At 39.1% G+C, this 15,380-nt stretch overlaps 1 protein-coding gene across 1 annotated transcript in view; it reads right to left on the bottom strand.

Annotated features, from left to right (window-relative positions):
* Nucleotides 1–15,380, bottom strand: part of LOC147822052 (uncharacterized) — a 90,004-nt gene that overhangs the window by 28,246 nt on the left and 46,378 nt on the right. Inside the window, exons 7-11 of the mRNA XM_087198682.1 lie at nt 13,207–13,259; nt 4,778–6,372; nt 3,990–4,054; nt 3,496–3,558; nt 354–413 (exon numbers count right to left, since the gene is read on the bottom strand). The gene's annotated coding sequence lies outside the window, so the exon portion shown is untranslated. The remainder of the gene's footprint in view (nt 1–353; nt 414–3,495; nt 3,559–3,989; nt 4,055–4,777; nt 6,373–13,206; nt 13,260–15,380) is intronic.

Genomic DNA, 15,380 nt, shown 5'->3' with positions numbered 1-15,380 from the left:
TGTACCTGGCTGCTTGGATAACTGCATGAAAACAATCCTGCCCCACAGTCAAATCTCTCCTAAGTGGACCCATGCAGACTCTCCTGTGCTACAGCTCCCTGGGCTGGGACACAGCAAGCACCCAAACCTAGACACCATGTCTTCTTCAGTGCTCAGTCTTTTACCATCCATTTCACATAAGCTGTGCCAAGTGTCCCCTCCCAGAGAGTGGCATTGCTGTGGATTCCATCCTTCCTTACTTGAGCAACTTCAAATCAAGCAGTGGGCTACAAATGCCAAGCCACACCTTTGTCACTTACTCATGTGGAAGTGGCAGGACCTCATTGGTGGCCTGGGCACAAGCCCACACTTACCTGGATGTCTGTATGCATCCACCTGATTATACTGTGCTGCTCACTGTGACATGACTGTCCCTGTGAAAATGACATCAGAGAATACTGATTTAGTCCATGTGAGTATTGTAGAGGTCACTGTGTTAGACTGCGGCCCCTTTGCTTTAACATCTCAGTCTCAGGGGTGTTTCATAGAAAAATTATGGTAAGAGAATTCTTTCTCACTTGAAGGGAAACCTGCAGAAGTTCTAAGGCTCAATATTCATAGTGGATGTTAGCAAGAATCCTGGCCTCCCCATCCACCTAGCCAACATGAAAACTACATTACAGGTCAGTTCCCCTACATGAAAATGGGACACATACCAGCAGCCACTGGGAAGATTTCACCTTCACTGGCACACAGGTGAATCAGTGGGGAAAAGCAAAGTGTGCCCAAGTGCCCTCCCACAATGTACATCAGTAAAGAAGAAGGTGTTGCATGGCTGAGGGTAGCAGCATCTCCCAAGACATTTTGGCAGGATACCTTGTGATGAAACATGTTAATACCAGGTTAGCCAGAGGCTCCTTCTGACCTGGATACAGACATCTGGCCTAGTGATCAGCTTGTACCCATGGTGGTATTTCCCTGGCCTTCCATAAGTGTACATCAACCAACTTCTTAATCACTCTGTATCCATCAAGGGAAAAGGAACAAGACCATGCTAAAAGGATACAGCATGTTCTGCAAGCACATGACATGCTCGATTCATTGACAACCACCACTGGTGTGGGAGGCTTCCACTCCGCCGCATACCAGATTGAAACTGAGGGAAGAATATCATCCCAAGGCTGTGATCCTCATCAAGTGTGTGCCTGCAAGTTACGTGTGCTTCTTTCTCAGCTGTCTGGTACTCAAGCATGTCACTGTATATAGTGAGCAAGCAATCCCAGGACACAGGGACCTTGAACAGTACTTTCCCTACCCTATACAAAAAGAAAACTCACACACTAGATTTCTGATTTGTTAGTCTATTTATACTTGAATTTATTCACACAAAATATGGTATCGGCTTACACTCAGGGCCCTAACATGCTCCACTGAAGCCTAGGAAGATCCATTTCCTGTGCTGTGATGGAGGCCATACTTGCTGCTATCTGGATCCTGGTGAGGTTCCAGGGGCTGGCTTTTCCTGGCTCACTGTGAGGTCTGGACCCATCACTAGAAAACACACCCGAAAGAACCCATCCTGTACTTTATCCTATGCCCTTCTTTTTCTCCATCTGCACAATCTGCACATCATGGGATTACTCAGGGATCCATCACCACTACAAGGACCCTCATTTATGCACACTGAAAGCCAGAGAAGAGAAAATGGACACTCCTGAGCAGACACCAGACAAACTGTTACAATCTGTGTCTCAGGGAACTACTCTAGGATAATTATCTGAATCCTTGCTTTTTCTCTACAATGCCTAGTTTGTTGTTGTTGTTCTTTTTTTTGAAGCAAAAAATTTATTAGTACATTTCAGGTAAACATAATGAGAGCATTCATCACAGGGAATTTGTACCTGTTCATGATGTATCTTTCTTCTTCTTTTTTTTCCCATTCTCCTCCCCTCCCTCTACCTCTCTCCTTCTTCTTTATTTACAAAAGCTTTGTTTCCATTTTTTCTTCTATTTTCTTTTCTTTCTTTCTTCTTTCCTCTCCCCCTCCACCCTCTTTTGTTCCCCTTTACAATGGCCAGTTTAAATGCACACTTTCGGCCTGGATTCAGCAGCACCTGATTCTACACCCTGATAGGAATGAGCCCCTTAACCTCACACTTGCCAAATAAAGGAGACTACCTCAGAGTTTCACTATCAACAATGAAAATCACATCTGACAATAAGGTCTCTGATGTGTGAATGTGGGGTCAGCTCAGAACTCGACAGTCACAGTGGCCTTCCCAGCATAAGAATCCAGTACTTGACAACATCTCATTAGGCTATTACCCTTATGCTAGCCACCTGGATATTGAAGATTGGATGGGTGCCAATGGGCTGTAATTTATACTTTTGTTTTTTCTTGGTTTGTTCAAGGTTTTTTCAACACACTCATTCAAGTGATCGCTTCCATTAACTTGAAAGCACCTACAGAAAACTGTCATTTAGCTCTCATCTTGCTCTTCCATGACACTGATGCTTTCTGCCCCTCACCCAGAAACAGAAAGGCATCCTTCAGCTATGTGTTAATAGAGTCCTTAATTCTATGTAAATTGTTTTCTCTGGCATGTCCAAATGTGTAATAGAGCCATCTGTAAATTTTTCAATGTTTACTGTTGTGTTGTAACACCACCATGTCTACATCCAACCATGATGCAATGGATCCCTGAAATTATACAGGTTCAATATTCATTTCTGTCTCATACAAAATGCAGTATTGCATTCACTAGATATTTTCATCATGTCTCTCATTTCATCCATTAGTACTTGTAACAAAACCTCAGTAACAAGTGTCAAGGACATCCTCATCACTCATCCCTGTATATGAAGATCTGATTTCCTGTGATGTGGTGAATGCCCACATTAGCACTTATAGAAGGATCAGTAGTGTTCTACTTTACAAACTTATTTTGCTTGCTGTGATGTATTCACCCATCTATGGACTCTTGTCATAGACTTATGATTTGGTATATGTCTCATTTGCACTTATACAACTCCAAATTCCCTATGTCACTTCATCATTTCAGCATCCACTTACATTATCTAGATACTTGAAGGCTTCCATGGATAAAGCCTTGTAAGAGAGTGTTGTCTGTCTTCAGTGATAGATGCAAACCTTCCAAGGACAATATTTCAGAGATGGACTCAGTGAAAATTACATGAATCTCTTCTCCACCAGTAGCAATACAAGCATATTACATCTATTACATTCCAGAAAAGATGCAATAACATTTGATGTATCCTCATAATATTAAGGTGATAATATGTTTTGAAAACATGTATCACCAGAAGTGGGGGAATATAATAAAACCTAACACAGTCATAAAATGAATTGTTGAAAATGAGATGTCACTAGTGAGTGACTATATCATCCCAAATACACTAGCCAAAACCTTAAAATCTGAGCACCTAATTAGGAACTTGCCAGGATTATAGAAGATCAAACAGCCTTCACTGGACTATGACCATTTTATCATTTACCTTGTTACTAGGGTGACTGCAACAACCATCTTTTCTGGATCACTGTGTTCTCTTGAAGGGCATCTGAAAAATACACAAAGCCAGTTTGGCATAGAAGGTGCTGTGTCAGAACATGAGCCCACTCCCTTTTTAATGTCCATTGCTAAAGGACGGCTGAACTCCTCAGGATACTTGGATTCACCAAACAAAAACAGTATTGTCAGAGAGCCCATATTTTGTCATCTCCACACCCTGGAAATTAACCTATGATTACTGCAGTCCTAGAGTTCCACAATAATTTCAATTAACCAGTTCATAATCACTCCCTCAGCAGTCCTTGCTAAAACACCAATTTTCCCTATGGCATGTAAAGGATAAACTCATATTTACTAGAACTGTGAAGGACAAAATTATTTCTTATAGGAGCAGTGACCACTAACTCTAGTAATAGTCAGAACACCCTCATCCCTTTCCTCTATAGATGAAGATCTGGTTTAGGGTACCTCAGCACTTACCTCATAACCTTCTATGGGCTTTACTCACTCCCGTGGGTAGGATAATCACAGTGTCTTCAGAGGAACTTGAAAATCAAATCATGAAAAATGATTTTGGAACCTATGTCATTCAAGGAAGACATTGACACATTCCCTTGGTCATGGCTTTCAACATGACAAATCATATTCTTATCACAATTACATGGCTAAAGCTGAACACTGAGGTAAAAGCCTACTAAGAAATACCATTTTGTTTGGAAGAAACACTAGCAAAATTCCCATGGTCAATACTAGGGGATAGGAAATATGGTCAAAGACCTGCATCCCTATACAATAACCTATCACAGTCTCTAAATAAGTCCATAGAACAATCTCATATTTACAAAAAGCATTACTGACAAATCATATTTTGAACTGTGTTCTAAGCAGAGGTTACCACAGGAGTTCAAAAGCATCACTCATGATATAAATACCAAAAAATAAGAAATGCCTCTAATGATTTAAAGTCAACAAACCTGTACACTAGGATAAAACTTAATGGAATACCTGCCAAAAAGCCAGGGTAACATTGTGTTAGATATCCCATCCACTTTACCAAGAAATCTGAAGGTTATTTGTTAGCATCTTGGTAGGGACAATTTCTTACTTACCAGGTTAGTCATAACATTTCATAAATTACCATGCTTAAGTTCAATCACTATAATTTAATAACTGTTGGAATCTTAGACAACACTTTGACATGTGTGTTTAGGACGCATCATCTTTCACCTGAGGGGAGAAAAAAAGGACAACTTTAAAAATTTTTTCACCTCCATCATCAGGGAAACCAACTGAAGTACTTAGATCTTTACAACTTCAAGGTCAGAGATGTTGTTCTTCACACCATTTTCTCTTGGCTGGGTACCTGTAGAAAAAATTATGGTCAATACTGTGATGTGGATCAGTTGAATAACTTACATGGATCCCTGAATATGTCTCCACACCTCCTAGGATTAAATTCAGAGTTTATCAAAACTTTATATAATAAGCTACTTGTTACTAGCAGTGGTAAACAGAATCATTCCTTTACTAAATATGTACAGGAAACATGCTAAAATAAATGTAAGAACCCCACACTTACAGTATCCCACTTGATCATCATGGCCATGGATACAACAAACTGCCACTGTTGGTCATCATGAGACTTACCACCGTATCTGCATGGAAATGTAAAAATATGGGTGACAAGTATATGTATGGTAAGACTTTTCTACTGGGACCCTTCAAATAACTTTCTTTATTGTCATTATTGCAAGATTTCATTTCCACCTGGACTCATCAACTCTACTTGTATTCTTGATTATTTTATGATGAACATCATTGTTCCAAACCTCATTATCTCATGACTGCTGATATTTAACTTGTTAACTACCATGATGCATAAATGCATAACAATGACCTGAGTACATGAAAGTCATTTGAAATTCCCAGGGTAAATTCTCTCTAAATGTAAGATAATGCAATAATATGGTTTCTAGAATACAAAATACTGCATTCCTTTTCTACATACTTACATTTTTTTAATCATATGATAAAAATTGTAGGGAAACAAACATCACTGACCCAGATATTTGATGATCTAATGGTCAGTCTGGCATGTGCTGTACATGAAAATATTTACTCTAATTCAGAAATATCTCCTGATAATGAACTTTTTAAGTTCACTGTTAACCCTTGACAGGAATCAAGACAGAACCTACCAGGAACTGTTGAACAGCTTCTATTACATCCATGATCACAGGACTCTACCTGGATTCTTGTAGTTCTCCAAGGTCAAGGATAATGTCAGATAAGACAACATTTCTTCGTGGAATATCTGCCTAGTCCCTATGATTACTATAGTTGGGACTATGTGATAAATACTTGGATATGTGCAACCTCCTTACAGGGTTACACATTCTCTCTGAAATACAGAAAAGAAACTGCATGGTTTCAAGTGTTCCTAAGGATGTTATTATTTCTCACCTGAATACTGGCAAAGAAATCATGATGGCAAGTGGTAGGGAACCCCTAACTTCACTCGCCTCATGTGATCTGAAGATCAGGTGGTCTGTGCTTTAGTTTTGGTCTACATCAGCACTTGTTTGCATAAAAGCAATGTCTGCCATTGAAGGCTGATGTTAGATTAACTGCGATCTCATGATAGAAATCTGCAAAGGCTTTAGAAAACACATCTTTAAGAATATTTTAGAAGGTAAAACCCGTAAGATGCTAAGCTGTGCTGTGGTTTGGGCCTACATCAGAACCTACATGAAACCACCTACCTACATGGTGTGCTGACCAACAGTTGAAAGGGTTACTATAAGGTCTTGACAGAAATCTAAAAATCCCAGTGTTTGGTGCACATCTTATTGCATGTCTATACCTGCAAATAAAGAAAAATCCATGTTTACTGTTACAAATTTATTTTTTACCTATAAACATACTGTTCTAGTCGGTGTTTCCAAGGAAACAGATTTACCACAGGATATACAAATTTATAGGACTGTCTTACAATATTCGACCAAAAAGTCAAACCCAGAAAAGTGCAATAGATCTTTCCACATAATATTCCACATGAGTCCAGCCAGAGGCCTACAGCCCTCAGCAATGTCTCATGCAAGTTCATATCAAGAATCTGCACCAAAAGGCCCAAGGGCCAGTGGTAGAAGCTCAAAAGTCTATGCCGGCAGGGTGAACAATCTGTGCCAGAACACTGAGGGATCTGCACTGGAGCCAGGAAGTGATGCTCAAGACAAAGGCAAAGACCAGCACCACCCACCCACCCACCCACTGAGGGAGAAACAGCAAGAAAAGCCACTGAGTTCCAGTTCCAACAAAGCTTCTCCTGGGAAATCAGCAGCCAGCATTCCTCCCCTCCTATCCTCCTTTTATGCAGTTCTGGCAACAATCCTTAGGTGGGTCACCCACACCCAGAATCACCCTCAGTTAAGCTGGGCATTCCCACTTAAGCTGGCCATTATTTCATCTGCACACATACCAAAAACAATTTCAGTAGAAGAATTTCAACAGTATCATTAACTACCTTGATGTCTGGAAACAACATCTTTAATGAGAAATGTAACAGCAGCTCATCTCTGTGCACTTGGAAAGAGCTTTATGGGTGAGCAAAAGACTTGAGAACACAAGTTCCAGTGTCACAGTTCTAATTTCATGGTTTCTCAGTGTTAGTCAAGGGTGTTATCTATCCTTCCTTATCACTTGCCTGGATACCTGGAAAGCTCCATTAATAAACATGTATGTACACAGTGATGTCTTGACTGGAACCTAAGTAGATCCATGTGATAAATACATTTAAGGACACAGTCTGTTCTATCAAGATACCAACAAATAACCTTGGTCCACTTTCATCATTAGGGAACCGTCAACACTCTTTGGATCCCATCAAAACTTCAGTACCAGCAATATTCTCAGAGTCATCATATTCTCTTCACATAACACCTTCAACGATTACATGGTCAATACTGTGGAAAAAATAGGATATCTTACCAAGCACATGTAGTTATCAGTGGGATTATTACTAAAGTCATTATATTTAAACTCTAAATGCTAAGGAATAAAAAACAGCATTATTTCCCAACTGACAATTTTTTTCCTACCTGACACACTAAAAGCATAACACAAATGTCACCTTGATTGCCTAGGTATCTGAAAATCAAATGGTCCATATATTTTTAAAGCCCACATCGTCACTCAGAAACCAGCAAAATCTCCATGAAAAATGACTGAGAAGCCTCACCAGCCCCAACCTCTGACTTTCCCCTCATGTTTGTAAGATGTCAACACTCTCAAACAGTTATGATGCCCCTAACAATCCTTTGTCTCCTGTTTACAGGCAGCAAATGCTCCACTCAGTCCTTAGGACCTAACGAGATCTGATTAGTGGATGCCTCTGCTACTCAGTGTTACGTGGCCCTGGAATTGACCATTATGGGGGTATTTGCACTAAAGAAGTTAATAAATTCCACACTTGGGGCATTTCTTTTGGGAGAACCAGTTATTAAGCATTTACCAGAATATGCTAGTGCACAAAGTAATAAATGAACAGGGAGAAACACTATGAATACTGACAACTCAATCTTTTTGTTTCTCATGAACTTCTTGCGACTTTTGTAGATGAAAGAATATGTCAATTTGCTCCACATATGCCTTAAAATAACTATTTTTCTAAACTGTTATATATTTTATGAAAAGAAATTTTAGACACTTTTATTACAAATTTCTTAATATAATATTAATGCTGGAGAGGAACTTACAAATCTCATGTCAAAAGCTTATAAATGTGCTTACAAAGATAGGTATTAAATAATTCTTATTATATAATTGTTCAAAAAGATTTAGATAAGTATATATATGTATATTTATATACATTACTAGATCTAGCATAGAAATCAGATACATAAATTTATAACATAGGTATAAATATATAAAATCACTGATACAGGTTTGAACACACACACACACACACACACACACACCCCTTCATCTATTCATCCTAGTGATAGTCTTATTAGTAGTGGGTCTCTAGGACTCAGACTTACTAAAATGTTTCTGATTTAAATCCAAAGAGCTGAAAACTCATAAGTTGGGTTGGAGATGCTTACAAGACAGAAAAATCATGTTCTAGAATACATTAAGAGTAATAGCGATGCACAGAACATATGAGAAACCCATTCACCAGCTGAAAAGGCCTTTGGGATTGGCCAGAGTGGAAACAAAAAGGCCAGTTCAAATCACAAAGCCAAATCTCACTAAAAGGTCTTTCTTTTGAAGACTGCATTTAATTGACCAGTAACCTTGCAAGTAGTACATTTGTAGAATGCAGTTTAGCTGAAAAGCTGGTTTTATGAAGGAGTCAGTGACCACTGGAAGTAATCAATATGCCTGTCCCCATGGGCCATGGCCTAAGTACATATGGATTTCAGACCCCTGCTTCTAGTTGCATACTGGTCATGCCTCCTGATTAGCTCTGACACACAAAGAGCTCTGAAATTATCTTTCCTATTCTGACTATACGAAAACAGCTGAACAAACTAAAAATCAGCAACTTTAATTAGATCTGCAAGAGCACTGAGATCACATCACAAACTGCCACAGCAAAAAACAGACAGACATGCAAGTATAGAGAATCACAGTTTACCGGGACCAGAGACATAAGGAGATAGAAACTGGTAGGAACAAATAAACAGCAGCTGATGAACGGCTGAAAGCTGACTGCAGACTAACTCCAGAGTTAAAATCCACTGTACCCCGTTTTAGGGGGCCTCCTATAATACTGCTGCGGGTTTGGCCTTCAGAAGACCCACCAGGGGTGAGTCAAATATGAGAGACAATCTTCTCTTCTGTGAGCAGTGAAGAACAGAAGTAACCACTTTGAAATAAGCCCAGACAGTTCTACTTTCTCTAATGAGATTGTGCTCAAGGGAAGCTACTTTGCTACAGCCTTATCTGATGAAGAGGAAGAGCAACTAGACATTGTTAGTCATTCTAGATTTTCTGTCTTGCATAATAGGAAAAAAAAGCTGAGAAAAGTTACTGATGGCTACAACTCAGGAACTCAAGTCCATTAAAAAACTGATATATAATTTTAAGGTGGAATGCTTCCCTTCCTCAAAATCTTATCCCCACACTGACAGAGCTCCTATATAAAAACAGTGGGTTACAAATGAGACACCTAAGAGAGACATTCTATTTAAGAAGAGGTTCTTAGGAGACTTGGAGACAGCATGGAAGTGGAAAACAATGGGCAATTAGAGAAAAATGGAATCTTTGGTGCACAGTTATAATAAACTTTAAACAGGAAACACCCAGGTCCTGGCCAGACTAATATCATCTTTATACTGATAGCCTGACTGCCTCAGTGCCCAACAACAAAATTTTGGATATACTAAAGGCAAGAAGAAAATGTGATCTGAAGAAACAGAATGAGCATCAGTACTGGATTCAGATATAACACAGATTTTGAAATTGTCAGATAAGAAGCTTACAACAACTGTGATTGATATATTAAAGGTTTTATGGTATGCTAAAGAATTTATTTGGTCTTTGATCCCATTCCTGGCAAAGAATTTCAAAATCCCTTGGAACTTCCTCAGTTATGGGCATGCTTGTGTTAATGTTGATCTTAATGAAATGACTCACGGTAGATGCCTAATTAGCTTCAGGATCAGGGCTGGTCACTAGAGAGGCCAAATTCATGATTAGAAGGCTGGAATCCTGGGCCAGTCTGACGTCCATGAAGGAGAAAGCACTGAAGATTGAACTCAGTCACATGCCCAGTGGTTTACACAGTCATGCCTGTGTGATGACAGCCCATATGAAAACTCTGGACACCAAGTGGAGCATCCCAAATCATGAACACATTACTATGCACAGATAATGCCACATCCAGATTCCATAGAAAGGATACAAGAGCACTGAATCCCGGCCCTTCCAGAACTCTTCTTCTGTGTTTCCTTCATAATAAAACTGTATCTGTAAGAGAGTGAGGAAAAAACATGGGGAGAGGAGGAGAGTAACAAGGGAAGGAAGAAAGAAAGAGTATTGGAGAGGAAAAAAGAAAGGTAAAATAGAACATTTTATTCTTAATCTATTAGATAACTGCTGAAAGTAATAGTAGCTGTGAGACCAAAGCGACTCCAGTTTGCTAAAAGCCACTATTCCCCTAGCCTCTATTATTAATGGTTGAAATGTGCTTGCTCTGGGACAAAAGACACACTCTGTAACAAAGCAAAGTTCTTAAATTAATTGCTCAACCATCTGTTTGCCCAGCAACTAAATGTTCTAGGCCCCCTATTTGTAAAACAATCTGTCAATGTGCCAACCATCAGTACATAATGGTCGTGGCCATTAGCCATTGTGTCTACTGACTGCCAGTACTTGACAGTCAGCCACTAACCTTTGTCCCTCTTTTCCCTACTAAAACCTATATGTAATCACCCCTCAACCCCCAATGGGCCTAGCCAATCAGAAGTATACACTTCATACTTGCTAAATGCCAACCAATCATGTGATTGCTAAATGGAAAATCCCCAAACCTTGCTGTAACTTTAGTAAAAACCCCACTAATTTGAAATGCGGGGCTCTCAATCTTGACCTGCTGCTTCCTTCATTGACAGTTGAGAGTCCCTGCTCAAGCTTGAATAAATGAGCCTCATGTGCTTGCATCGGAAACGGCTTCCTGGTGGTCTTTGGGACTTTGCGATCTGGGCACAACAGTAGCAACAATATATTGGGTGCATATAATTTCTGAATGAGTGGAATCAGTGACAGCAACAGTGGTAGGGATGGTAAAAGTTTTATAGCTTTCAATGATGCAAACAGCCTGCTGCAGCACAAGTGCCATAGGATTGCCACCACTGGCATAGGGAGTAGTAGCATGGGGGAATTGAGAATGCTCTGCTATAAGGTACCTATGTTAGCAGAGAAGCAGTATAGTGTTATTTGAAACTAACAACTTAGACTTGGTGGTCTTAGATAAGCTGTACATATATATTGCAAACTCTATGACAAGCACTAACATTTTTTTTAAATTTTCATTTATTTAATTTTTCTTTTTGGTACTGGGGATTGAACCCTGGTCCTTGCATTTGTGCAACAGGCGGCAAAACCACTGAGCTAAATCCTTGTCCCACACTCACATTTTTAAAAGATATGATTGATATGCTAAGTGAAGAGAGAAAATGTATTCATTAAAGAAACAAGGCAAGGAAAATGACAGAAGGACTACTCTCTAGAATATATAAAGAACTGAAAAAAATCTGACCCCCCAGATTCAAAGACCCAATTCAAAAATGGGCACCTGAAGGGAACAGACATTTCTCAAAGAAGTAAAAGCAGCAAACCAATATATGAAAAAATGTTCAACATCACTCATCATTCAAGAGATGCAGATGAAAACAACACTGAGATTCCACCTCACACCACAAAGAATGGCTGCTATCAAGAAATCATCCAATCACAAATGCTGGCAGGGTTGTGGGGAGAAAGGAACCCTTCTCCACTGCTGGTGGGAGTGTAGACTGGTGCAGCCACTGTGGAAATCAGTATGGAGATACCTCAAAGAACTAGGGCTAGAGGTCCCCTTTGACCCAGCTATTCCCCTGCTGGGTATCTTCCCCAAAGAATTAAAAGAATCATACCACAGTGATATATGTGACCCCTTGTTCATAGGGGCACAGTTTGTAATAGCTAAAGCTTGGAGGCAGCCCAAGTGGCCATCAACTGGAACCTGGATAAAGAAAATGTGTGGGTTTTTATTAAAAGCCATAAAGAATGAAAAAGAATGAAAAACTAGAGTCATTTATAGCTAAATGGATGTATATCAAGGCCATGCTCTTAAGGGAAACAAATAGGACACACATGTGTAAATACCAAATACTTTGGCTAGTGTGAGAAACTGATAGTGTAAACAAGGGTTAAAGTGATTAAAATGGATAATGGATCATTTGAAATAGGAAAAAAGGTCCAAAGACAAAGGGGTGAAGGGAGGGGAATGAGAAAGATAAAGAGGGAAAGGAAAAACTATGAGAAAAGAAAACATAAATGGAAATGATGTCTACGTAAATAGGGAAGGGTGGAGGGGGTGAAGGGCACACAGGTAATGGGGGAAAATAATAAGAACCAAGATACATCATGTACAGGTACAAACACCCAATGATAAATGGAAATGAATCGTATACCTGAAATGTACCAATAAAAGAACTTAAAATTTAAACATTAACAAAGAAACAAAAGAAAAACGAGGGAAGATTTTTGAAGAAATGTAAAACTGTCATGACTAGAAAACACAAGCACGGTAGAGATTAACTGAACTATATCAATGATTATTGTTAATCTGAATTACCTAAATATACCAATTTAAACGTAAAGACTGTCAGAGTATACTTTTGAAAAAAATTCAAGTATAGCTTTTCTAGTCTACATAATTCCATTTGACATAAGTGAAAGTGGAAGGATAGAGAAGGATGATATACCATGGCAACACAACCCAATGAAATCTGAACTAGCAATATCAATTTCAGACAAAGCAGACTTCAAGAAAGAATCAGGGATAAAGAATTGTACTAGATAATGATAAATGGAGTCAGCTCTCCAAGAAAGCATAGTAAATCTTAACATACATGCACCTGAACAACTGATTCTCAAAATTAGGGGGGAAAAAAGACCATTAGAGCTACCAGAAGAAATAGACACATACCTTATTATAGTTGGAAACTTCAACACTCTTCAATCAGTAATTGATAGATGCAGCTGAAAGAAAAAATGGAAGTGCATAGTTGAATGAAAGGCCACCATCAATTCATCGGATGTAACTGACATTTCATAAATACTTCATCCAACAAAGCAGAACACATTCTCTTGAAGCTCACAGGGAACATTTACTAAGACAGACCCCATTCTAGGCCACAGGATGGATGTTAACAAATCCTAGTTTGTTCTTGTACTACAATGAAATTAAGTGTGATATCAATAATAGAGACATAGGTAGAAAATTCCCAAGATATTTAGGCTGTAACACACTTCCAAATAACATTTATCAGGAGAGTCTCAAGAAACTTTAAAATATTTTAAAGTAAATGATGAGAACACAAATTATCAAAATATGTTGAAGGCAGCAAAACCAGTGCATACAGGAAAATTGATAACATTGAAAGCATAGTGTTAGAAAAAAAGAGAAGTAATCTAAGCTTACACTTTAGGAAGCTACACAAATGAAAGCAATATAAAATGAATGCAAGGGCCAGGGATTTAGCTCAGTGGTTCCACCACCTGCCTCACAAGTGCAAGGTCCCAGCTCTGATCCCCGGTACCCAAATAAAGAAATAAATAAAATGAATGCAAACAAAAGAAAAAAAAACAATAAAAATTAGTGCATAAATCAATACAACGGAAAAATAAAAAAAATTTTAAATATTGCTAAAAGCAGAATATGGTTCTTTGAAGATGAATGAAATTGATAAATCCTAACCAGGCTCATCAAGACAAAGAGAGAAAGAGGTCAATTACTAATATCACAAACAAGAGAGGACATCAATACTGAGCTCATTGAAATGAAGAAGATAATTAACAGTACTCTGAATAACTCTATGCTGTCAGAGACCAGAGAAGCGCGGCCTAACTGGCCTCTCTGAGCACAAAGGAGAAAGGCTGCACTCAGGGTGACTCCATATTGCGGGTTCCAGGGAAAAGCTAGCACACCTAAGATTAAGTTGTTTACCAGAGTATGTACTAGTGGATATTGGAAAGCAGATGAACCTTGTGCTACTTTGATTGCTTGTTCCAGTGTTTAGGTGAATAAATGCAAGATGAGCCAGATGCTGGGGCTCCTAAGAGGCAAGAGCCCCCTGGCTGCCCAAAGTTAAATGGATTCACGTCTCTTTGTCATTCATCCTTGCTTGCCCCCAGGTCAAGAAGAACAAAGTACCAGGTCTAGGTCCCAGGAGAAGGCTTGACATGGCCAGTGGGGTGGGTCGGCTACACTATGTCACAAATTTGATCATTTAAATGAAATGGACCAATTCCCTGCAAGATACAATCTACAAAACATATAGGAGAAATAAAATGCCAGAAACTAGAAACAAACAAATGATATCAAAACGTGAGCGGATGAACAAACATTAGTACATTCATACAATGGAACATCATGAAGCAATGAAAAAAGCAATAACAACTTAAAAAGAGGGGCTGGTATGTAGTGTACTGGTAGCCTGCTTGCCTAGCATGTCCAAGGCCTTGGGTTCAATCTCCAGGACTGAATATCAGCAACAAAACAAAATGAAATATACATGCAAAGAAGCCAGGTGTGGTGGCACATGCTGTTAACTTCAGGTACTTAGAAGGATGCGGCAAGAACATCACATGCTCGAGGCCAGCTTGGGTAACTTGGTGAGATCAGATCTCAAAATAAAATTGAAAAGGGTTAAGAATGAAGTTCAGTGCTTCTTGTATTCAACTTCCTGTAAGGGGAGAAGATGCATGGAGAAGCCTTCCATACATATTCCTAAGTGAAAGTATTTGGCCTAAAACTCCTCCCTATTGTATTACTCCAACTGTATGACATCTTGAAATGGCAAAACTACAGGCACTTGGGCTAGGGAGTGAGCTTAGAGCTCAGTGGTAGAGCACTGCCTACCATGCTGGAGGACCCGTGTTCAATTCCTTGCAGTGCGAGGACATATGCATATAGATGTAGATGTAGATATAGATATAGGTATACAATAAAAAGCATCAGGTGTCACCAGGTTATTAGGGTATTAGGATTTGGGGCGAATGTGAGGGGAAGTGTAAATATATGAAGAACAGGGAAGTTTCAGTGTAAAGAAATTATTCCATATGATACTATTAGGATGGATATATAACATTATGCATTTG

Source organism: Heterocephalus glaber, unplaced genomic scaffold, assembly GCF_053883595.1.
Source record: "Heterocephalus glaber isolate CG9 unplaced genomic scaffold, H.glaber_assembly_v1.0 deba00001687, whole genome shotgun sequence".
NCBI classification, from domain to species: domain Eukaryota; kingdom Metazoa; phylum Chordata; class Mammalia; order Rodentia; family Bathyergidae; genus Heterocephalus; species Heterocephalus glaber.
This window is presented reverse-complemented; position numbering and strand designations above follow the sequence as displayed.